Source organism: Pelophylax lessonae (genome assembly GCF_965119305.1).
Source record: "Pelophylax lessonae genome assembly, chromosome: 4".
Taxonomy (NCBI): domain Eukaryota; kingdom Metazoa; phylum Chordata; class Amphibia; order Anura; family Ranidae; genus Pelophylax; species Pelophylax lessonae.
This window is the reverse complement of record NC_138771.1, coordinates 159,877,949-159,904,861: the sequence shown is the minus strand read 5'-3', so window position 1 is coordinate 159,904,861 and position 26,913 is coordinate 159,877,949.

Sequence of the window (26,913 nt, the reverse complement as noted above, 5' to 3'; positions counted from 1 at the left end):
GAGGGGTAGAAGGGGACAAGGCAAGGAGGCTGATCCTGGGCTGGAGCACCCCAATAGATACGCCCCCGTTGTGTGATGTTGGGGAAACCAGTCAGGGACCAGCATTGCTGGAGCAGAGTGACGCCCCTAGCTGCCAGGGGAAGAACTCCTCCAGTGAGGCCGGGAGAAAGGGAAAGGAAAGACAGGTGCTGGTGGTAAGGGACTCAATTATTAGAAGGGCAGACAGTGTAATCTGTGACAAAGACCGTGTGCGCCGAACAGTCTGTTGTTTGCCGGGCGCTCGGGTTCGGCACATCGCGGATCGGGTGGACAGATTACTGGGTGGGGCTGGGGAAGACCCAGCTGTCATGGTACACGTGGGTACCAATGACATAGGCAGAGGAAGACGGAGAGTCCTAAACGATTTCAGGGACTTAGGCGCTAAGTTGAGGACTAGGACCTCCAAGGTAGTATTTTCTAATACTACCTGTACCTCGAGCCACACCAGAGAGGCAGCGGGAGATTAGGGAAGTTAACGAGTGGCTGAGGAGCTGGTGTAGTAAGGAGGGTTTCGGGTTCCTGGAGAACTGGGCCGACTTCTCAGTCGGCCACCGGCTCTTTGGTAGGGACGGATTGCACCTAAATGGGGTGGGTGCAGCCGTACTGGGTGAGAGGATGGCCAAAAAGTTAGAGGGGCTTTTAAACTAGGGAATGGGGGGGAGGGTACAGATGTAGAATTAGCCAGTGGAAAGCAAGTTTCAGAGGGCAGAAATGGGGGCATTAGCGGTAGGGTGTTCGGAGCTCCTAAACCCAGGGTGGGTACGGGGAAAAATCAAGAGAGCAGCCTAAAAACATCAAATGAGGATAAATGTAACCGATCAAAATTAAGAGGCTTGTATACCAATGCCAGAAGCCTGGCCAACAAGATGGGAGAGCTGGAGCTGCTGATGTTTGAGGAGGACTTAGATTTTGTGGGGATAACTGAGACTTGGTTTGACAGCTCTCATGACTGGATGGCGACCATTCAGGGGTATTCCCTTTATCGCAGGGATAGAGAGGGTAAAAAAGGGGGAGGGGTATGTCTGTATATTAAGAACAGTATACAGGTAAATATGAGGGATGATATTAATAATGGAGCTAATGACGAGGCAGAATCCCTATGGGTAGAGCTTCAAAGGGAAGGCACGGTGAGGAAGGTAATATTGGGCGTATGCTATAGGCCCCCCAACCAGAGGGAGGAGGGTGAGGCGGACCTCATGTTACAGATAGGATTGGCAGCAAGGATGGGAAATGTCATTATAATGGGGGACTTTAATTATCCGGATATAGACTGGGCAGAAGGAACCGCGCACTCAGCCAAGGCTCGGCAGTTCCTAAATGTTTTGCAGGACAATTTCATGGGTCAGATGGTGAATGCACCGACAAGAAACAATGCGGTAATTGACCTACTGATTACCAACAATACAGACCTGCTCACGGATATAGAAATACGGGAAAACTTAGGGAACAGTGACCATAGGTCAATTGGTTTCAGTATTAATTACAGTAATAGGAAACACAAGGGTAATATAAGGACGCTGAATTTCAAAAGAGCCAATTTCCCTAAACTGCGCTCGCTGCTAGAAAATATCAAATGGGATAGAACCCTGGGAACAAAGAACACGGAGGAAAAATGGGAGTGCTTCAAGAGCATACTTAACAAGGGGGTGGGCCAGTGCATTCCACAGGGAAATAAATTTAAAAGAGCAAAACTAAACCCTGGGTGGCTAAACTCCAACATAAAAATGTATATTAGAGCTAAAGAAAAGGCCTTCAAAAAATACAAGACTGAGGGGTCATTGGCAGCATTTAAGCACTACAAAGTGTAATAAGAAATGTAAAGACGAAATCAGGGCGGCTAAAATAGAACACGAGAGACATATAGCGGAGGAGAGTAAAAAGAACCCCAAGAAGTTCTTTAAGTATATAAACAGTAGGAAAGCGAGGCCAGAGCACATTGGCCCCATAAAAGAGGATAAAGGAAAAATGGCCACTGAGGACAGAGAAAAGGCGGAAGTGTTAAATAATTTCTTTTCTTCAGTCTTCACAAAGGAATCGGAGGGCTACACAAACCTTGCTTGTAAGGCCGAACTAAATAATACACCTCAGGAAGTGCCGCCATGGCTAACAGAAGATAGTCTTAGAGCTAAACTAGAGAAACTTAACATAAATAAATCCCCGGGACCGGATGGCTTGCACCCGAGGGTTCTTAATGAGCTCAGCCAGGTGATTGCCAGACCATTATTCTTGATCTTTAAGGATAGTTTACAGACGGGTATGGTGCCAGCTGATTGGAAAAAAGCCAACGTGGTACCAATATTTAAAAAGGGGCCGAGGTATATCCCGGGGAACTATAGGCCGGTCAGCCTAACATCAGTAGTCTGCAAGATTTTGGAGGGGATGTTAAGGGACCACATACAAGACTTTAGTAATGAAAACGGTATTATAAGTAGTAATCAGCATGGATTCATTAAAAATCGTTCGTGCCAAACCAATCTATTAACCTTCTACGATGAAGTGAGCTGCCACCTAGATAAAGGAAAGCCTGTGGATGTGGTGTATCTGGACTTTGCAAAGGCCTTTGACACCGTTCCCCACAAACGCTTACTGTACAAACTAAGGAAGGTAGGTATGGACCATAAGGTGAGTACCTGGATAGAGAACTGGCTCCAGGGGAGAGTCCAGAGGGTGGTGATTAATGGGGAGTACTCGGATTGGGCGGGTGTGGAAAGTGGGGTCCCCCAGGGTTCTGTCCTGGGACCAATCCTGTTTAATTTATTCATAAATGATCTGGAGGAGGGGATATCTAGTACAATCTCAGTATTTGCGGATGATACTAAACTAGTCATGCCAATATCTTCTATGTAGGATGTGGAAACCTTGCAAGCGGACCTGAACAAAATAGCGGGGTGGGCAACTACATGGCAGATGAGATTTAATGTTGAAAAATGTAAAGTAATGCACTTGGGGGCCAGAAACCAGAAAGCAAGCTACTCACTAGGGGGGGAACCTCTGGGTGAGTCTAGGATGGAAAAGGACTTAGGGGTACTGGTAGACAACAGGCTTGGCAGTGGCATGCAATGCCAAGCCGCCGCAAGCAAAGCCAACAGAATACTGGGTTGTATAAAAAAGGGGATTCACTCCAGAAATAAAGAGATTATTCTCCCGCTCTACAAGACTCTGGTCCGGCCACATCTGGAGTATGCTGTCCAGTTCTGGGCACCGGTCCTCAGGAAGGATGTGCTGGAACTGGAGAAAGTCCAGAGAAGGGCAACAAAAATAATTAGGGGAATGGAGGACATCAGCTATGAGGAAAGACTACAAGCACTGAACCTATTCTCTCTGGAGAAGAGACGATTGAGGGGGGATATGATATCAATGTACAAATACTGTACTGGCGACCCGAGCATAAGGAACAAACTATTCAGAGAAAGGAGATACAATAAGACACGTGGCCACTCGCTAAAACTTGAGGAAAGGCGGTTTAACCTTAAAGTGCGTAAGGGGTTCTTCACTGTAAGAGAGGTAAGGATGTGGAATTCTCTTCCACAAGCAGTCGTATCAGCAGGGAGCATTGATAGTTTCAAAAAACTATTAGATGGACACCTTAAAGACCACAACATACAGGGGTATACAATGTACGGTTAAAAGCAAACACACACACACATCATAGGTTGAACTGGATGGACTGATGTCTTTTTTCAACCTCACTAACTATGTAACTATGTAACTAAAAAAATACGCTTATTGGGATTTTTTTATCAAAAATATGCCACAGAATACAAATTGACCTAAAATAATGAAAAAAATTGATTTTCAATCTTTTTTTTGGGGGGGATGTTATATAGCAGAAAATGAAATATATATATATTTTTTTCTGAATTGTCGCTTTTTTTTTTGTTTATAGCGCAAAAAAAAAAATTGCAGAGGTGATCAAATACCGCCAAAAGAAATCTCTATTTGTGGGAAAAAAAAGGACATTCATTTTATTTGGATGTATCGTTGCACGACCGCGCAATTGTCCATTGAAATAACTCAGTGCTGAATTGCACAATATGGCCTGGTCATTAAGGGGGAAAATCTTCTGGACCAGAAGTGGTTAAACAGTATTTTAGAATGTACCTTTTTCTTAAAATTTGTTTGAACTGTATTAAAAAATGCATATTTTATTGTTTATCGCTGCTGCTGCTGAGTTCCTTAATACCTGTGGTGTATCCCATGTAGTGTCTATGTTCCTTCACAACCCAGTCTCTGGCTGCAGAATGAGGGGGCTCCTGTTGAAATGTTGCTGTCATTAACAAACTTGGTCAGACAGTTTGCCCAAAGCCCCCAAATTCCCAACCCCACTTCCACCCCATCTGCTTTCTTCCTAGGCTGCTAGAAAGGAGATGGAATTGTGAGTAAAAGGCAGCATTTTGGGGGTGTGTCATACTTGGCCAACTCCAGGTCGAGCTACTTATATGCTGCACAAACTAATAAGCCAGCAGCTAAATTGGACTATACCATGCAAATTTGGGAATGCCACTTTGTAAGATAAATATAAAATTGATGAATCTGACCTGATATAAATATAAGACCTGATGAACTATCTATGTTTCTCTGTAGTCAGGTTCTGTGTGGCCAGCTTTAAACTGATAAACTCTGTTAATATTATTTCTAGTTGTAGTACAGTATAAATTCATAGTTTATTATAAAAACAAAATTATATATATATATATATATATATATATATTGTGACAGGACGTCAAGTAAATGTGACAGGAAGTCAGGTAAATCTGTGAGTGTTGTCACAGATTGGAGATACAATTCACCAATTACTATAGGGTGTCGGCTGCAGAAGCCAGCAGAAGTGTCTAAAGACGTTGAACAGACTTCAGCTGTTCAGAATGAGGAAGTTAAGGCCTCTATAATTTGTCCAAAGGAAGTCTGTGGAGGGCTGCCTCCGGAAGCTGTCTCCTGAAGCCGTGTGGGCTGGGGACAGGAGAGCAGTCAGACGTGTGCTCCTGAAAGCTGTGTGAGCATTGGGAAGACCTCCTGAAGCGATGTGAAGCTGAGGAGGGTAGCAAGTGTGGACTCGAAGTGAGGTCTTGGATCGTTTCTAGGTGAAAAGAAACCAATGGACATTTCCTGTGTGAAGGGGAAATTAATAAGTGTGAAGACTATACTCTAGGTGGTATAGGACTCCAGACCTTTTACACAAGTTTTCCACCTCGAATTCCCCACTGTGTTGGAGGTGTCTGCAACATAAGGGGACTCTGCTGCATATATGGTGGGATTGCCCAGTTTTGCAACCATTCTGGAAAGAGGTCCACGCCTTAATCTGCCGTATCACCACGTACACTCCTGACTACTCACCGGCGCAATACCTTTTACACCACACCTCCCTCTCCTACGCCAGCTACAAGAAGTCCCTGACCTTGCACCTGATCAACGCAGCACGGATGTGCGTACCATGCCATTGGCTGTCCACCTCGCCCCCGTCGGTTGCCCCCTGGCTTCGCAGGGTTCTGCGGGTGGCGGAGATGGAGGACATAGTGGCTCAGGCCAAGGACACTCACCGCCAGTATCGTACAACTTGGGCACCCTGGACCCACTTTCAATCCTTGCCAGACTTCCAACGATTGAGCACTTGATACTCGTAGGCCACTCAGTGGCTCCTTGGAGCTTGTTCTGAGGAGGGACCCCACGTTCTGGGGTACTTTCCTGGATGTTCAGTTCGTTCTGCCTCTTCTGATGCTAGTAGTGTTCCAGAGTGTACTGCTCCTTTCCACACCTCTCCCTTCCCTTCTTCCTTCCTCCTTTTGTGTCTCCCTTATTTGCCCTACCCGCCTCCTTCCCCATCCTCTTCCCCCGTCCCCCTTCCTCATTCCCTCCCTTCTATGCATTTTCAAAAATCACTTAGGGTTCTCTATTTTGCACTCTGTGGTGGCTCTGCCTCCACCGGCAACAGCTATGGCGCCCACGTTCAGAGATGTGCGTACCGGATTCCCCACTTTTATGTGGTGGGTCCCCCACTCCTTGACACAGATAGTTCCCTTTACGGGGTGTCGGGCTTGGGGGGATCCACTATGCTCCATCATGGGTAACCCTTTTGTTCCGGTTCTCATAAGGTGGGTGGGCGCCCTACCCGGCGAACCCCTCCATTAGCCTTACGCCCACTTGGTTCTCCCACTGGCCCTCTGTTTTCGCACCATGTTGTTGTTACATGACACTTTGTGGGTTTACCCGTGATTTATGTTGCTCCTTACGTGCATAGTACTGTTTATGTGTGTATCACTTTTGTACCTGTTCATTTTTGGTGGGCTCTATTACCTGCCCTTTATTGCTGTGTTCTTTTGTGCTATGTATGCTTTATTCCTTAATAAAATGTTTTTTGAAAAAAAAAAAAAAAAAAAAAAAAAAAAATAAGTGTGAAGACGACTCAAGGTGAGGTCTTGAACTATTTCTATGTGGAAGAAATAAATGAACTGTTTTGCTATGTGAAGAGACAAGCAAAGGGACATGTTCAATGAGAAGAGGAAAAGGGACCTGTTAAATGAACATGTGCTGTGTGAAGAGATAAAACATGGACTATTGAGAGTCTGCTGTACGATCAGCCAAGTCTGCCCAACAGTAGGTTGGGGACAGACTCTTAGGTAGGTTCCAGCGTGAGAAGGTAGCCGCCCACAGAGGCAAGGATTTATTTTATTTTATGTTTATTTTGAAGTATGCTGTTTTTGACGCTTGCAGTCTGGTGAAGAAAATTGCATTAATAAACCAAACTGTTGTTTGCAACCACTTCTCGGAGATCTTCTTGTGAAAACGCACCCCCCAAGGGGTCATCCACGCCTACCACTGAGCTAATCCCTCACAATATATATATACAGTATCTCACAAAAGTGAATACAACCCTCACATTTTTGTAAATATTTTATTATATCTTTTCATGTGAAAACACTGAAGAAATGACACTTTACTACAATGTATAGCTTGTATAAAAGTGTAAATTTGCTGTCCCCCTCAAAATAACAGCCATTAATGTCTAAACCGCTGGCAACAAAAGTGAGTACACCCCTAAGTGACAATGTCAAAATTGGGCCCAAAGCGTCAATATTTTGTGTGGCCGCCATTATTTTCCAGCACTGCCTTAACCCTCTTGGGCATGGAGTTCACCAGAGCTTCACAAGTTGCCACTGGAGTCCTCTTCCACTCCTCCATGACGACATCACGAAGCTGGTGGATGTCAGAGACCTTGCGCTCCTCCACCTTCCATTTGAGGATGCTTCACAGATGCTCAATAGGGTTTAGGTTTGGAGACATGCTTGGCCAGTCCATCACCTTTACTCTCAGCTTCTTTAGCAAGGCAATGGTCATCTTGGAGGTGTGTTTGGGGTCGTTATCATGTTGGAATACTGCCTTGTAGCACAGTCTCCAGAGGAGATTATGCTCTGCTTCAGTATGTCACAGTATATGTTGGTATTCATGGTTCCCTCTATGAACTGTAGCTCCCCAGTTCCAGCAGCACTCATGCAGTCCCAGACCATGACACTCCCACTACCATGCTTGACTGTAGGCAAGACACACTTGTCTTTGTACACCTAACCTGGTTACTGCCACACACGCTTGACATCATCTGAACCAAATACGTTTATAATGCTCACATCAGACCACAGGACATGGTTCCGGTAATCCATGTCCTTAGTCTGCTTGTCTTCAGCAAACTTTTTGTGGGCTTTCTCATGAATCATAGTTAGAAGAGGCTTCGCTCTGGGACAACAGACATGCAGACCAATTTGATGCAGTGTGCGGTGTATGGTCTGAGCACTGACAGGCTGACCCCCCCCCCCCCCAACCCCTTCAACCTCTCCAGCAATGCTGGCAACACTCATATGTCTATTTCCCAAAGACAATGTAAAGAGAATATTTTAAAGAGTTTCCACGGAGCGGGTGCGGAAAAAGTTCCCTATGTCCATTGGTGGGAGACGCCAATCCACCATGCGGCTTGCGCAAGCCCTCCCATTTATTTCTGTGACTTTCCGCGTCACGAGTGCGATGTCCCATGGTGGATTGGCGTCTCCCACCAATGGACACAGGGAACTTTTTCTGCATCCGCTCCGTGGAAAGTCTTTGAAATATTCTCTTTACATTTCAATTGGGATGAAGGTGTCTTTTTATATGGATTAATATATGGCCATACAGCAGCTTTCTCTATTTCCCAAAGACATCCTCTGGATATGACGCTGAGCAAGTGAACTAAATTTTTTTGGTCGACCATGGCGAGGCCTGTTCTGAGTGGAACCTGTCCTATTAAACCACTGCATGGTCTTGGCCATCGTGCTGCAGCTCAGTTTCAGGGTCTTGGCAATCTTCTTATAGCCTAGGCCATCTTTATGTAGAGCAACAATTCTTTTTTTCAGATCCTCAGAGAGTTCTTTGTCATGAGGTGCCGTGTTGAACTTCCAGTGACCAGTATGAGAGAGTGAGAGAGATAACACCAAATTTAACACACCTGCTCCCCATTCCCACCTGAGACCTTGTAACACTAATGAGTCACATGACACTGGGGTGGAAAAATGGCTAATTGGGCCCAATTTGGACATTTTTACTTAGGGGTGTACTCACTTTTGTTGCCAGCGGTTTAGATATTAATGGCTGTGTGTTGAGTTATTTTGAGGGGACAGCAAATTTACACTGTTATACAAGTTGTACACTCCCTACTTGTAGTAAAGTGTTATTTCTTCAGTGTTGTCATATGAAAAGATATAATAAAATATTTACAAAAAAGTAAGGGGTGTACTCACTTTTGTGAAGCACCGTATATCTTATAATTTCCGCCAATACCTTGTGCTACTCTAGCCTACTTTTTTGCCCATGATCCTGCACCCTATCTTGTGAGTTCCCAGTATTGTACTGCCCCAGCCAAGTTTCATTGCTCCTTTTTGTTAATTTAGCTATTTTCTCTTTATGTAGCTTGGTCTATTTACCCTGATTAATTTTTTTTTTTGTATGTTGTTGGTATTGTTATGTGCTGTGTGCAGTGTTCACTTCCTTTATATAATTTGAAGCACTGTTTGTTGTAGTTTCCCTTTTCACAATAAATATGTATGCACTTTTTCTGAAGATGGTGTCTCCTACTGTAAATTTTCATTCAGGTCATAGCTTGCAAATTTAGGTATTGGCACTCTTGACACTGGTGTAGGTTTTCTGATATACCACTAATGCCAACTTTGGAATTTGTCACCCTAACCATGGACAGTTTGGCCTTTGCACACATCTGGGCTTGGAAGTAATTGGTCCTAATATTTCTACTGTTAATGATGACTTTCCTATGAGTTAAGTGAAAATGTTCCCTGGCTGATGTTTCTTTTTGTATAAAATGCTGATGTTGTATTATTGAAACACAAACTATTTTAATTATAATCTTCAATCTATTTGCTACAATATTTCATTGTTTCAAAACTGCTGAACAGATTTTATTTGAAAAATGAAGGGTTTCTTACAAACTTGGCTAAATGTTATTATTGATCAATATGGCTAGCTTTGAGTATGATCAATAATAAAGCAATGATCATGAGCTTGAGTTAATTAAATATAGATCTTCATAAGAAACATGCAGATCAAAGGCATCATCATTAGCTAGATGTTTACCTATTATGTTTAATATAATGAGTGTTTAGAAACATAAATTGAAAGGATGTTCAGTATTTTGTACATAATAAGATGCACACTCTATGAGCAATTTCTCTCATTGCTTTGTGTGTTTTATTGTAATTGAGAAAGTAACGCTTCAGCTGTTGTTTGTTATGTAGTGGACAGTTAACCTTTTACTAGCAATGACAGCTATTTATTTTTCCTTGCAGAAGGAAACAGTATGCCTTAAATAACAAGTAATTTACTTAATTGGTCTTAACATACCTTTTTTTATAACAACTTGTAATAATATGTAACTTATTTTGGGAAGGGTTTTTTTTCTCCTTTAAAAAAAAAAAAAAAAGCTGTACTGCATGTGAATACATTTTAAAGAGGAAATGGTTGGGTAAACCCAAATATGTTTTGGGTTTACCCAACCATTTCCTCTATACCAAAACAGACTTTCTTTAATTGATTTACTAAAGGAGTAGAAAATATTTATTTAGCTCAGTAAATAAAGCAAAACTGCGTTCACGTCAATCATCCAATCACATGTAGGCAATACTCCTGTGTATTTCCCTTGTGCTTGGTTGGATATGCAAAGTGAAAAAAGCTTCAATTTATTTCCTGTACGAAAGAATATTTACTTTACAAAGTTAGCATTGCCTGCTCCTATTTTGGAACAGAGAAAATGGAAGGATGAAATCACCAACACATTTGTTCATTCAAATTTTCAAAACCGGTCAAAATGTTTTAGCATAAAGGACCAATTCATGTATCATGTTTGTACTTGGCATATACAATCAGCTTGTTTTGTCTACATTTTTGTGTATCTAATTTTAAATGTGATACGTTAAAAAAATGTATATGTATTTTAACATGATTTATCCGTTATTGGATGTATTAGTACAAAGGGTAAATATGCACCTTTAAAGTCCCAAGAACATTTCCCTTCTCTTTTTCAAATTGTTTATGTATAATACATTAAAAAAATTATTATGTACTTTCAAATATATTGATATACAGTAGCTACTTACAGTAGTTGCTCTTTTAGTGAATCAACCCTGACATGTCTGTATATGTGCACATGTCCTTGTCTATAATTTTCCTATAAGGTTTCAGCCCCCCCTGTTAAATACAGTAATTCATAAAATCCAAGCAAATTTTTGTTTAGTATAGTCAATTTGGTGAAAACCATGGTTGCTGTGGATTACTGCACTTTTGCACATTACCCTTTGCATTAATAAGTTAGTCCAACATTCTTGTTATGACGATATGTTTAGCTGCAAGAAATAAAGAAAGAATAAACTGAAGGAAGATTCAAAGTTCACATTCCAGGCCTAAAATGAATTCCATGCTAATGCATTTATGGTAGGTGTTTTTCCTGCCAAAAGATTTATATCAGTGTTCACTCATTACTGATATTTAGGCCTCCTTCACACGGGGCATATGGATCCATACCCTGGGTAAGGGCCGTGTTTACCTGTGTTCTGTGTATCCCCATACAGGCAGTCCCATTGTTGTCAATCGGGACACAGTGGCTGCATGGACTCCTGTCATTCATGTGGGTGCAGGTACATAGCCCCGAATGCTCCCTGCACCTGTACAACTATTGCATCTCAATTGACAGCAATAGGACTGCCTGCATGGAGATACACCGAACACTCATGCGTCCCCATGTGGGTAAACATGGCCCTCAGATGGGGTATAGATTCATATGCCCTGTGTGAACAAGGACCTACATACTGTAGCTCAGCCAGACAATCGAGCCACCTTGATCATCCTACTTTTCTCTACTGCCCTTAAGCAACTTAGGTAGGTCATATTCTTATTCCCTGCCTCTGGCTGGTCTTCTCTCTCCTCCTGTGCTCATGATCCTTGTTAGCAGACATGCATGCCGTGTCTTCCTGTTCCAGTCTGAGTGCTGCTGTACAGGGTATTGCATGAGGCTGAAATCAGATTATATTTAGGTACTTACACTAGCCACATTTCTCCTCTATCTACCTGGGGTTCATTTTTAATGAGAAACTCTGTAACCTTACAAAAAACACAATTACTTTAGAGAAGGAAGCTGTGAAAGTGATGAATGTATTACTTTTTGTGAGGTGAAAAAAGATTCCATGGTCAGTAGTTCCTCTACTCTTCCAGGGCCCCAACTTGAAGAGAGGAAAAAACTTATTGCAATTTGCTGCCAGGATTTGCTATAATAAATTCTGGAAATCTGTCAGGCAGAAATCTTTTTTTTTTCATTAGAGGCAATGATTGTCTTTGGCATAAAAAAAGCTATTTTCCTCTTCACATGACTTCCATCACACCTGGACCACCAAGGAGTGGTACGCATGTACAGAAGTTTCATACAGGATTTTTGGGGTCAATTCACTAAGGTCAACACTGCATGAATGTAGTGCAATGTTACAAATTATTTACATTCCTGAGCTAAAGGCATAACATTTTTGCACTGACACATTGTTTTCTCTTAACTTACTGGCCAGTTCAGATTTTCACGCATTGTTATTTTGTGCATTCCTAAAATTTTGACTGCCTATGCCATGAATGAAATAAAGAATGTGTGTTTTTTAATGAATTGACTTTATTATTATATATCAGTTTTTGAAGAATTGGATTATAAAACTATATAAACATTCCTAGTGTGCATTCATTCACAGAATGGTCCGTCTCTGGTGCAGTGTTACAAATTATCTACATTCCATACACATGAGCTAATTCGTTCTTGCATTCTCACACTGATACATTGTTTTCTTTTCACGTATTGGCCAGTGCAGAGTTCCGCTGACTGTTATTTATTTTCTACACTTCTGAAATATTTTTTTTTATTTAGTGAATTGACTTTAATAAAGCCTTGTTTTTATTAATTGCACATTTTATATTTTTTCCCATGAACTGGTCCTTAAATTATTGCATGTGTTAATTTATGAAAATGAGTAATGTGACATATACATATACATATACATAATATTGTATGTGATAAATGTTAGTGATTTCCTTCCATATTTATTGAGTTTGTGGTATGTAATGCAAATTTTATATTTTTCTTGGATGATATGACTCTTTTATTATTACATGCATTATTTCCGAAAACAGACAAATATTGCATGTGATAACCGTTTTTGAGTTGACCCCTTTTGTATTGGAGAAGGGTAGAGCAGCATCACAAAAGGTAATTTACCTTAAAAATATTAGCAAATCCGTGTTACAGCATGTGACAGAAATGAAACAGTTTATGCTTCACATAAGAACATCTTTCTAATTTGAATTTTTTTTAAAACACTAAAGTGATAGTAAACTTATTTTTTTTTAATACCAAATATGTTATATTTACCTGCTTTGTGCAATTGTTTTGCACTAAGCAGCCCTGATCCACCTCTTCTTGGGGGCTCCTAGCTCCTCCACCCTTTCAGGTGGCTTGCAATGGGGGCACTTGTGCAGGCTCAATCCTTAGCTGTGCTCAGCCCCGCTCTCTGCTCACTGGCTCTAAATGACATTTAATGGCTCCCGCTACTGCCTCTCTGTCCAAGAAGGAAAGTGAGCGAGCCGAGAGAGCTGCTTCTCCCATGGACAGTGCAGGATTGAGATCAGGCTCAGGTAAGAGGGTGCTGGGGAGGGGTTCATATGGAAGTTTTTTTTGTTACCTTAATGCAGAGATTGCAGGTAAAAAAAAAGAAAAATGCATATACATTTAGAACCACTTTATGCCATTGCAATAAATGGAGAATTGTTCAAAGTCCATAATGGCTCACCAATAAAAGCAAGCAGGTAGGTAAGAACACACTTATAAATGTCATGCAGTAATAAAGCATTATATTCCATATCATCCTGCCATGCTGTGATCATGCAGCATGTTTTAGTACAGTAAGTTTAGTATATATTTTTTGTGTGATACAGCACCATTCACATTAGTTCTCTGTAATAGTGTGTGTATTTCAATACCAGCAGGTGTCTGCTTCTGATAAAAGTATTCTCCTTAGCGCCTCCTTACAGTCACCACATACACTGTGAGACGTTTACCTGCATCCTTTGCTACTGCAAAATGTTGCCCCACCTGCCCCCGATCTCTTTGTGCATTTACATAACTCACCGTTTTGCATTTCCACAATTCATCAAATTATGTTAATGAGCATAGGAGACTTGCCATTCAATTGCCTCTCTGCCTATTCTCAGAAAGCAATGCATTTTGGGAGTGTAATATGATGCGTTCCTGTGAATGGTGGAAAGAGCAGTAGTGAGTGGGCAGGCAGACAGCACAACATTTCTCTGAAGCTGGGGTTGCAGTTACCTGCAGGTCAAAAATGTGTATGAGGCTGCATTCCCCCCAAAAATATATAACAAACTTCATCTTTAAGCATGGATGGGACATGCAGCCTTTAATGCACATAATAGGGACCATGCCCAATTTCCCTTATGCCAGGACTACTGTAGGGTGTATTGTGTGCTTGAAGTAATCATTGCCAAGGGTAAAAATAGGTGACCAGGCTCTATTTTTCCACACTGCTAATAAACTCAATTCTCTACATAACATTACATGGCATAAAGCCGCTTTATCAAACAACATATGTAAATATATGCTGGAAAACAATACCGAGCAGAATATTAAACGCAGTTGACCTTGTTCAACAAACTAGACTCAGGAGCAAGTTGCTAAATGCAAAGTGTAGAACCCGCGGCCATATCCTTATTTTACTGGTTTTAGCAAACAAAATGTTAACATGTTGCTATATATAATTATATATTATTAATATTCTTACTTTTAAGACTGCGAAGATTAGATTTGAGACAAATGGAAATATAACCTAAACCTTATACAGTATATTTTAATGTTTTCAGTCAAATGCTTCTGCTATTAATTGTAGTGAGTACCACTAAAATAGAAAGAAAAGCACAAACAAACACACTTATAGATAATTACTGAAGGAAGTTATGATAATTGGTTTATTTTAAAATGGCCGATTGATTGCTGAAAGAAAGGATCGATGTTAGTGCCATTCTTTCACTTTATAATGACTATAAGTGAACCTATTCACCCAGTGAGAAGTCAGCGACAGCAACTATATTTGTGCAATTTATTATTGCTTAGAAAAATAATATGTTTAGCACCCCCTCACACAGGAAACTTGCTATAGATGAAATGTAGAAACTGCATTTACCAAGAGCTTTAAAAGTCAATTCAGAACTCAGCACTCAAGTCTTCTTTTAAAATCAATACAGCATCTGAACATCAGTCATTTCTATATCCATTGATTGCTCCAAATTCAGCATAAGTCATACTTCAACAAGTGCTATACTTTTTATCCTTTTAAAGACCTATACAGGCCCTGGCTCCCTGGATGACTTATACAGGAGATTTTCTTTTCCGTTTTTTGAACAATAAATTATATCTTACAGGCCTTCAATGAGCAAGCAATTTAAATGCCATTCAGAAAATAGAAAAAACAACTTTTAACTCTAACGTTTTTGGCACATTCATTTCAATGTTCCAGAAAGAAAACTGAGAAGATCTGAGTTATATTCTAAAGACACAGATGTTTGTGTTTTAGCCCAGGCATGTAATTCTTCATTTATGTTTTATATGTTGCTACTTCTGTGTAAGGCTCATGTTTTTTAACAACAACATAATCAAGACAAAGATACCTAAATAAAGGTATTTCATGTTATGTAGCACTTACAGCTAAAAGAGCTGTTTGGCACGATGTGTTCTCTGCTCTCTGCCACAACTCTGTGAACCACTTCAATAACTAAAAACAGGAACCTCAGGTTTATCAGACAAGAAATGAAACAACTCACGGAGTTGGGGAGTGTGGTAGGAGAATATACAGCATAATACAGATCGCATTATTTATGACTCAATACAAAAGAAAATATTTTATCATCTTGACTTTTCTGCAAGAGAATGGCATTCCATGTGGAATTAGAATGGGCATTTCACTAGATCAAGATGTATAAGTAGAGTGAAATTGGGTATATAATTGATGTCATTTCAAAAAGTTAAGGGTATCTACATGATGGTGGAGCATCACCTTCAAACAGACCCCTGACAGAGCAAATTGTCCCGTACCGTAGTAAACATGGATTGTTTCTTATTAACATCATCCAGCCCTCTTACATTACAGAAAACAATCGTTTTGGTATTAGCCATAACATAATGGTTATTTTGAGATGTAGGAGTGCTGTTGTGAATAAGTATGCTAAGTCAGACCACCTAATATTGTGAAAAATAAGAAAAAATAAAAACACGAATGTTATCCAGTCCCAGAGTTAATTTGCCTCCATAATGGCACTAAGGTGAGTAGCAGCAAACTTTTATGTTGGAACATCTGTGACTGAAAAAAAAAGAAAGAAAGATGATCAGTGTAAAAGCAACAATAAAACTGTAAAAACCATACCAAAGACCAATCAAACAGAATTGCAGAAGCTACTGCCAAGGGGCATCAGTGTAGTCTACATGCACATGAACTTTAATGGCATCCCAGTTTTAGTCCATAGGGTTCAATATTGAGTTGGCCCACCCTTTACAACTATAACAACTTCAACAATGGATGAGCGAGTTTGGGGTGGAGGAACTTGGCTGGCCTGCTCAGAGTCCTGACCTCAACCTGATAGAACACCTTTGGGACAAATTAGAGCACAGACTGTGAGCCAGGCATTCTCTCAAATATCAGTACCTGACCTCGCAAATGCAATTCTGGAAAAATGGTCAAACATTTCCATAGACACATGCCTTACTTTGTGGACAGCCTTCCTAGAAGAATTGAAGTTGTTATAGCTGCAAAGGGTGGGCCAACTCAATATTGAACCCTACGGACTAAGGCTGGGATACCATTAAAGTGCATGTGCGTGTAAAGGCAGGTATCCCAAAACGTTTGTAATATCGTGTAAGTAGAGAGTACAGAAGATATCATCTGAAGCTATAGGTGCACTATACATGGTAGCAAATCAGTTTCTAACTTCAGCTTGCACAATTAGACTTTGGCAATAAAACCTGGAAGCTGATTGGTTTCTATGCAGAGCTACACCAAATTTTGCATGCTTCAGTTTTAGTAAATCACCCCTATGGAGTCAATGAATCAGATAGAATTCAAGTGCAGGGTTCTCGTGCAATCTTCAAGAGAGGCTATGCATCTCAGACAAAGGAGGAAGAAATTAATTGCAGAACTCAGGGAATTGCAGCAGGACAGAGGTGTTGCTCATGTTCATCCAGTGATTTGACAGCTGCCACAAGGGTTTAAAAAACATGATTATTGCTTTGTACACCAATGTGTCATTTTGCGTTGTAAAGAGTAGTATAGGAGATTTCATGTTCACAAATGTATTTTTTTCATAACAAAATGTTGCCTGCTGTCTCTGAACCTCAGTGGCAAAATCCAGGAAGACAGATAACCTGGATCCTGCCACTTATAGTTTTAAATGTTGCCAAGCTTTCTGCAGGATGATGTCCTGATCTTTATCATTCACCATTTTTAGAAGAAATGGCCTTGGAGGAGCTTCTGGGGGTTGTGGTCTGGAGGTTACCCTATGAGCCCTCTTTACAGAAATTGTGGTGTAAAAATGTTCCCCCCAAATGTGCGGCTGAAGGAACATGTTGCGAACATTGCAAAGGGCTTTCCAAAGCATAGTGTCTCACGACACTATGATCTATGTCATGGAAGGGATCTCAGTGGCACCATCTTCCTGGGAATTGATAAATTCTAAGGAAACTGGAGGGGGAGTAACATGACGAGAGGAGTGTCCCAACTCGAGACAAGTTGGATATACCGCTTGAAATCCTATGCCCCACATGGGCTAAATAAAGTAATAAAATAATAAATAAAGAGTGGGACCTCAATTATTTTATCAACAATTCATGAGTGGTTTGAGAGTATTGACTTGCTTATGTTATTACAATAAATAATCTTAATGTTCCTGCTCTTTAGGTCACCTACGAGTATATTAGGGTATCTTAATATTTTTCTATTATGTTCTCAAATATGCTTTTTAGTATAACTGTTTTAGAATTTCATATTTTATGATACCTTTTATGCCATGTTTTTTTATGTGATGTTTTATGTTAGGGAAGCTGAGTGTGCATTTGGGGTCTCCCGGGTTGTCTGGTTTCTGACCATGGGGTGGCGCTGTGTTCCGCTGTCTTGTAAACAGCTGTGACTATGCAGACTAAATTATGATTTAGTTCATAATTTCCCAAATATCCTGGATTGACTTGGGCTTTTAATAACTTTTGTTGTTTATAAGCCATTGTGCCAATTATTTATCCTGGCGTTATAAATGGACTCCGTGTTTCGATTAATAAGATGTCCATTTCCTGTTTTCCTGGGGATGGTATCTGCTTCTGGGGGTTGGCACGCAAGTGATATGACTTCCTGGATCTGGTTTACAATCCTCCAGCCCCACCTGTCCGCTCCGTAGCCTATATAATGTTCATACTTGCCGCATAGCCACACCCCCTGACGACGTCAGATGTGTGACAAAACGCGTAGGAGGAGCTTGCGGCACGTCACGCTGCTACGGACGGGGGACGCGGCGGCCATATTCCTGGTTGGATACCGGTCTTAGGAGATCCCATGCTACATGCTTTGCTTCTTCCAGCTAATTGTAAGTTGCCAATTGTCTTCTGATGTGTATGTGACATTATTACACTATGAGAGCTGTCCCTTTCTCCGCATGATTGTTAATTCTTGTGGGATGAGCGGGTACAATCGAGGACGGAGCAGCAGTGAGAATTCTCTTGGTGCATATCTTGGTTTGACTTTCTGCCCTCTATGATTCCGGTAAGAGGCTAACTTGTCCCTTATGGTGGTAGCTGTCTCTGCACTGGGCTTCGGTCTGTGGAAGATTTGCATGTATACATCTAAGACTATATAAACACATCATTCTGTGGAATCCTTCCTATATTTTTATTCGAAATTAATCATGCTGTCCTGTATGGCTACATTATGGACTGATGGACTTATAAGCTATATATATTGAGAGTTCATAGTGCTACACCATTATCTATGTATATAATTTTCTAGATCTGGTTTCTCTGATTCAGGATCAGATGTTGGCAGCTACATTGATTGTTTTACTACTTTATTTTATTTGTAAGTGTGTATACCTTAACTAAGCGCAGCAATCCCTATACAACATTGTAGTCATAAGCCAATAGGAATGTGGGGGGGGGAGTGGGAAGAAGTCAGTAAGTTTCAACAATTCCCAGGGTTTTTTACCCATGAAGAGTGGATGGTAACTTTGTTCCTTCACAAGTACAGATCAGAGCAAACTATTCAGGAGAACAAATGACCACGGAACAGTCATTTTGATGCACATGTAATTTTCCCCTTTTTTATTACAATATGTAGAAAATAATATTTTCCATATTTTGTACAAAATTCTGTAAAAAAAAAAAAAAAAAACTTGGAAGCTTTCTCTAGTGAAACAGTTTTTATTTATCTTCTTCTAACCAAAAATATGGAAATGTATTCTATTACTGGACTTAATTCCTCATGAAATAAAATTACAGTCTCGAGCTGCAATAAAAAACAGCCAGAAGTATATAATTAATTTGCTATATGGAAAGTTTGCATGTAGAATTTGTCATGTTTTGTCAACAAGTTATAGATGTTGCTAGAAAGTATGTTAAGAATCCAAATAATTTTTACCATCTAAAAAAAAAGTTAATTTACCATCTGTTTTTTAATTTTTGCATAACTTTTAACAAAATGAAAACATTAGCATACCGTCTTGGTGATTTTCTACAGTGGAGTTGCTGTAAGTCTTCAAAGTGCCTGTAGAATTAGGAAGAATTAGGGAATGTCTTTTGCTGCAGATACACTTAACAATATACACATTTAATTCAATGATCATTTTGATTGAAGGAACATACGTTCAAGAAACCAACTAAATTAATTTGTTATTTTGAAATAAGAATAATAGTTTTCATGGAAAAGGAACAATCTGGTGTGCTGACAGATCAGTGGTGGATAAGACTGCTAGGTCGAGCCCAGTATGAGACTGACTTACTTCAGGATAAAGGACCTGCATTCACTATTTGTACTTTTGGTTTTAGATTTTTTTAAAAAAAATATATTACACTTTAAGAATAATTGTAGCCAGGGCCGCTGTTAGAAATCACGGGGCCCCGTACAGCCTACCTAAGCGGGCCCCCCGACCCGCCCACCTCAGCGGGCCCCACCCCGACCCCGCCCACCTCAGCGGGCCCCACCCTGACCCCACCCACCTCAACAAAATGCAGCCTTGGTCCTCAAGTGATATTTATTTTTCTCCTGCCTGTTATAAATTTGATTAGACTAGTGTTCAAAGACACCTGAGATCATCCCTTTTTAATGAGAATGCTGCCGATGACTTTAAGGCATACTGTAGATTTTCTTTAAAGCATAGGTTGACCCTAACCACCCGATTTTGTGTGGAACATGTAACATGTTCCAAATCCTGCAGCCGCCTCTCCCCCCGCCATTGTAGTTCTCAAAGAACTACAATGGTGCTGTGGAGCACCGTGGTATTTCTTTGATTTTTTCCTGTCAGTGTATCTGCAAGCCCATACGGGATGTACAGGCACACAGATATACTGACGATCTGAAGAAGACCTACATGGCACCAGGGATCTGCTGATTGCTGGTGCAATGCTTTACAGGCTCCAAAAGAAAAAAAAATAAATGCACATTTTTTTAACTGCAAAAAAATGTGCATTTATTATTTTTTTTAAAAGGTGAACTTATCCTTGAAGCCTTAAAGTACATCTATGATGCCTTTAAATCAGCTGAAGCATGCAATTATAATTATTTAAAATCTTTATGAGCTATTTCACACTAGCATTGCTCTTTGAAGAGTGATCTGCATTCAGATCTCTCTTCAGAGAGCATTTGGCTGGTGGGAGGAGGCATTGTATCACCTCTTCAGCACCTGTTAACCACTTCAAAATCCTGATAACAGTTGAATAGGATCGTGGCCAGTAGGCAACATGGTGGGTGGTCCAATGGGGACAATTTTTGCTGTGCAAAAAGCTTTGCAGTTGTGACATATGTACTTTCCATCCCGCTACCTTTCCAGCATAAAGGCTCTTTGAAACATCTGCTTAGCAAGGGATCCATGAGTGGATTCCCTGCTGAACTGGAGCTTCTCGGCATAGATGTCAGTGTTAAAACCTCTGTGCTAGTTCAGTCTATGCCCACGTATACCACACAGTGGATAGGGGTGGACTGGTGATGGCTCTATGGATGGACAGATGTAAATGGAAATGTGTCCATTTACATCAGGCTATGTTTAATCTGTCATGTTTAGGTCTGGAAAAATAGACAAGGGTGAAGTCCTTTTCCATTTTTTTTTTTCGGAAACTGGACATATCCAGAGGTAGGTGGATGTAAACAGACAGCAGTCCTTATCTATTTTTCCAAACCTAAACATGACAGATTAAACATAGCCTGATGTAAATGGACACATTTCCATTTATATCTGTCCATTCATAGAGCCATCACCAGTCCACCCCTATCCACTGTGTGGTGTATGTGGATTTCTGTAGATCTACATAGAGGTATGCACAAAAAAATTGACTGGTGGATCTAAGTGGAAAGCTTGGGCAAATAATTCTTATGGGGAGTTGTTGGAGGTCTTAAAAACACAGCTCAGCCATTTACTGCCCTCCAAACAGAAATGTAAGCAAGCATCTCATGGTTATGATTACCATCATTCTAATGATCAGAGCACAGCAGCTGCTCTGTTCCTCTGTCACAGTGTCACTGTTGGTTGCTGATTCTGTTATGGCTGTACTGTCTTACAATCTGCAACACAGTACAGCCATAAAGTTAACAAAATCAGCACCCAACAGCAATGTGACACTGTGACAGAGCAGCTGCTGTGATCTGATCGTCATAATGATGGTAAGCACACAGTGGAGAGTCGGGGAGTGTACCTTCCTTCCTTGGTAGTCAGTGTCAGTGTGTGAAGCTGTGCACCTCCCCCAGCCATCGGATTAAGCCTGCAGTGCCCTCTCAGCCTCCAGCCCACCTCACATCAGTCTCTTCCTCTGTCCGTGGAACTTACTGAGGGAGCAGTGTAGAAAAATATCACTCCGCCAGTGAAAACCTAGGCAGTGGATGGCCGTGACCGGAACTATATGGCAGCACATAAGCTTGTCTGCCTGCGCCCCGAAAAAGGAAAAGAAGTCCCTCCTCTTCTCAGTGCTGACATCTCCTGGGCCCCTAATGTTAACCCTAGGGGCCCAGGAAATTACCCTCAACAAAAAAACAAACAAATTGAAGAAGGTATGGTTTATAAAAAAACTTTTTATTTATTTAGGAGAAACAACTGTAAAGCTGCCCGGGCCCCCCTGCTGGACTGATAGAGCCCGGGCCCGGTACAACAGGGCTGGTTGTACTGCCCTATCAGCGGCCCTGATTGTAGCTCTAATAAGAACAGCATCAAAATAATACAGGAAGGTTTTTTTCTCTTTGAAGAAAGTCAGATTATCGTTTCAATGCATTACCTTCTTTAATTACATTGTTCTGAGCCCTCCTGCACCACTCTTTTTGGAAGGCTTATTTTACTGCTGCAGGCAAGTTGGTAATCAATCTCTATGAACCAGCCCAAACTAAATGCACCCATTTGTCTGCATTGTCAAGACCCAGCATTTCCATAGCTAGAATCATAATAAACTATGCAAGCCAAATAGTAAAAGGTTCTCAGATTTCATTGAACTTTACGTTACCATTGGTAAGGTGACCCACTGCTAACTGATTTCCCAAACCCTGTTTTCATGAAAGCCACATCTATTATTTATTGCAAGCTGCTGTTGGTTAAACACCCAACACAAAATCTTTCAGAAGAACTGCAGGCAAGGTTGTAGAGGAAAGTGATGTTGAAGAAGTGGGAAGAGTTCCACTTTAGTGGGAAGTTTGCAGAAAATGACGTCTGCTGGTATAGGGATGTGGATCTTTATGCAGTCTTAACTATTCTTCTAATTAATTGCTCGGAGCTCTGATGATTTACTTCTGTCAACTCTGATGATTTACTGCTAAGTAATGAATAAGTATGATATGTGGAGGGTATTTGTGCTGTGCATAGTGGCATGTGCTGAGTGCATTGGGGGTATGCCGTGGTGTACTGTAGGTAATGGGGTGCATTATGCCCTCTGTTCTATCTATTGGGGTGTATGATGAGTAGCACTGCGTGTAACAGGGGGAATGCTACATACTGCTAAGTGCACTGTGGGGTCCATGCTACAGTTTGTGTACATACTACATTTTAATGCTACAGTTTTAATGCATGAGTTTAATAAGATGTAGAATGGGTGATGTTGAATATATTGTGTGGTACTGTGTGTATTGTGATGAATAGTGTGCAGAGCATTTAGTGATGAATGGGGGGGGGGCGTGGTTTTTGCATGGCCCCAACAATACACTTCTAAGCAGAGCTCCGTCTGGGACACAGCTTTCCTACCCTCGCAATGCCTACAAAAGCCTCTAGACCCCGCACCACTGTAGGTAAACGACCCGGGAGATGATCAACCACAAAACCGCCTTCCACAGGCTCCAATAAACACTTCCTAGTGGCGGACAAAAGCAGCTCAAACACACGGAGTGCCAAGGTCTGTGCCTCCCGAGCCAGTAGGTCTCCATTCACCCCCGCTGCCTCACCTTGTGAGAGCTCACCAGCATCTTCATTCAGGTCTGAATACATGGATGATCTTGGCTCTCCCGCTGGCTTAGATGTGTCATCCCTAATGCGGGGTCTTAAAAAAATAATTAGCAGGGATATTCCAGAACCTAGACGAGTCCATCAAAAAAGAATTCATGGGTGGAAGATTCGGAAAAGCGTCAAAACTCGCAAGAGGAAGCTATAAGAGAGCTTCAGAACAGAGTCACCTAACTAACAATTGCCCATTGCTCCACCTTATACAAACTCGAGGACCTAGAGAACAGGAATCTCCGCAACAATTTGCGGATTAGAGGTCTTCCTGAAGTCATTATATGACGATTTGGAAGACACGGTCCGAGGAATCTTTAACATTATCCTTTACTTTTTTTTTTATCCAAACAAAGATTTGTATTAAAGATTCAGCACCATTATATTTCCAACAGAACGTATCAATACAAAATACAATAGGAATATATCTTTCACTTGAAACATTTGCCAATCTAGATTTCACCGCATCAATGTAATGTTATCACGACACATTAGCCACAACTTAGAACAGAAGCCACCAATCCACAAGTGCGCTGCTATTATACATATTGGAGATGAAAATTGCCATTAAACATTGGGCCCGAGCAACCTGTCCATAGTCAGATCCACCGAGGCAAGATCGGGAAATCCAACCACGATGCCCATAATTTGTCATATTTAGATGTACTACCCCTGTGCTTGGTAGATAATCTTCCCCATTCTCAACACACTACCGACACTTTTTACCTATTCTCCTACTGTAGGAGGGTCTTCCGACTTCCAATGTACCAGTATAAGTTTTCTTGCCTGAAACAGGACTCTGTGTATGGCCTCTTTTGTGATGCGATTCCCAGTCATATTCTTCCAGTACACCAATTAAGCATCGCCCTTTGGTCCAGAGGAAGAGACACTCAGATTACTATGTTAATTGTCTGTACCACCCCCACCCAGTTGAGATGCAACCTCGGACACCTCCACAAAAGGTGGATTACATCAGGCCTTCATCTCTCGCACATCTCTCCATCACTCTCAAGGGATGGTGTCGCAGGACTGTAAGAGCATAGCATAAATTTGGACGATTCAGCATCCCTTATGAAACTAAAGACCAGAGTTGAAGATAGATGCCATTCTGAAGATTTACTTTGTGCTTTGACTGCGTGTTGCAGCTGCAAATAATGGAAATGCATAGAAGGTGGCAAGTCTTACCTGGCCTGTAGGGCTGTAAATGTCAGGAGTACCCCATTATGAAATATTTGCTTAAGATGTGTTACTCCATTTTCCCTCCACCTAGCACCAGACTGCAGTTTGGCTAGTTCCATATAGGTGTCATTTAACCACTTGCCGACTGCCTCCCGTATATTTACTGCGGCACGCAGCCGCGTACAGGCAAAGTGACGTAATACTAGTCGCTTGCCAAAGAGCCTGTAGGGGGCGAGCGCGCACCGCCGGAGGCGCGCTCCCGCCCGTTCCCTGCCTAGCCAGCGCGTGTGACAGGTGGCTCTGATGGCTGCCGACCACTTGCGATCTCCCACAGGAGAGGGAGAAAGACAGACGGCTGATGTAAACACAGACGTCTGTCATTCTCACTGAAGTAGGCACAGAGGCTATGGGATCCTGCTATATCTTGCTCTGTGGTTACTTCACTATCCACGCCCCCTAACAGTTAGAATCATGCCCTAGGGACACACTTAACCCCTTTATCACCAGTAAAGTTAACCCCCTTCCCTGCCAGTGTCATTTTTACAGTAACAGTGCATATTTATAGCACTGATTACTGTAGTAAAGTCACTGGTAACCCCAAAAGTGTCAAAAACATCAGTCAGGGCTCCGATCTGTCCGCCGCAATGTCGCAGTCCCGCAAAAAAAATTGCAGACCGCCACCATTACTAGTTAAAAAAAACTTTAAAAAGACATAAATCTTTCCCGTAGTTAGTAAACGCAATAATGTTTGCGCAAACCAATTAAAATATGCTTCTTGTGATTTTTTTTTACAAAAAATATGTAGCAGAAAACAAATTGGCCTAAAATGTTAAAAAAGTTTGATTTTTAAATTTTTTTTTGAGAATTTCATATAAACAATGTGAAAAATATTGTTATTGTAATTGTCGCTCTTTTTTTGTTTATAGCGAAAAAAATAAAAATCGCACAGGTGATCAAATACCACCAAAAGAAAGCTTTGTTTTTTTGAAAAAAAAGATGTCAATTTAATTTTGGTACAGTGTAGCAAGACCGTGCAATTGTCCATTAAAATCACGCAGTGCCGAATCGCAAAATAGGGCCTGGTCTTTGATCAGCCAAATCTTCCGGGGCCGAAGTGGTTAAACAAATGGGACTGAATTCAGTAAAGCCCTGCACCCTCTGAAGGTACTTCGTTTTGTTCCAGACTTCCTGAATGAGGTTGTACGTTGGGTAAAGTTTGTGCGATTTTCCAAAAGCTTGAGCCTCAAGAGCCTGTGGGACAGGTCCCCTATGAATGATATGCCTCATCACCGCCAAAGAGGAGCTGTAGTCCGTGCAGTTCGCCCCTTTTTCTGTGCGTATGATGCCTATCAAATGCTGTAGCTGAGCTGCCAGATAATACAACCTTCGGTTGGGCAGAGCCAGCCCAGCCTCATCTTTGAGCCTCAGTAGGTGTTCTAATTTTATTCTAGGGATGTGTTTTTCCAAATTAAGGTGCAGAAAAGAGAGTTAACTTTCCTGAAAATTTTTAAGGGAATTACAATAGGGGTATTATAAAGAAAATAGAGCAACTGAGGCATGAGTACCATTTTGATCAAGTTCCCCTTTCCTGCTATAGAGAGATGAAGGGAGTTCCATGTTGTAATCCAGTCTCTGAATCTCTAAAGAAGAGGAGAGATGTTTAGTCTACAAAAATCCCGAAGGTGGGGGGTCCCATGGACCCCTAAATATTTAAAGGCGGAGGTAATAGGAATAGGGCACTCAGATGTTATAGGCTGTGTAGCGTCTCCATCCAATAACATTAAAGCGGACTTTGACCAGTTTATAGTGAGGCCTTAAAATCTCCCAAATTCTGTGATCGTGGTCATTGCTTCCCGTAGGGAGGTATCTGTGTCACTCAACATAAGCAGTGTGTCATCGACATATATCATTACCTTCTCCTGTATGCTACCATAACAAAAGCCAACTATACGTGGATGGGATCTAATTTTGATTGCCAGAGGTTCGATCGTCAAGGCGAATAGGAGAGGAGATAAAGGGCATCCATGCTTTGTGTCCCTTCTTAGTGCAAAAGTGTGAGACAGCTTACCAAATGCCCTGATGGCAGCCAGCAATTGACCATAGAGAAGACATACCCATGATATGTATTTTGGTCTTAACCCAAATTTCTCTAGCACTGGTCACAGGTAGTCCCAGTCTATGCTATCGAAGGCCTTTGTAGCATCTAGTGATAGCAGTGCCCTATATCCAGCATTGTCAGCCGGGGATTGCATATTCAAAAACAGTCTCCTTAAATTAACAGCAGTTGATTTATTGGGCATGAAGCCGACTTGATTGAAATACACAATAGTCGTGACAACCCCATTCAATCGGATTGCTAACACCTTCGCTAGGATTTTCACGTCGCATTGCAACAGTGAGATTGGCCTATATGATCAGCTG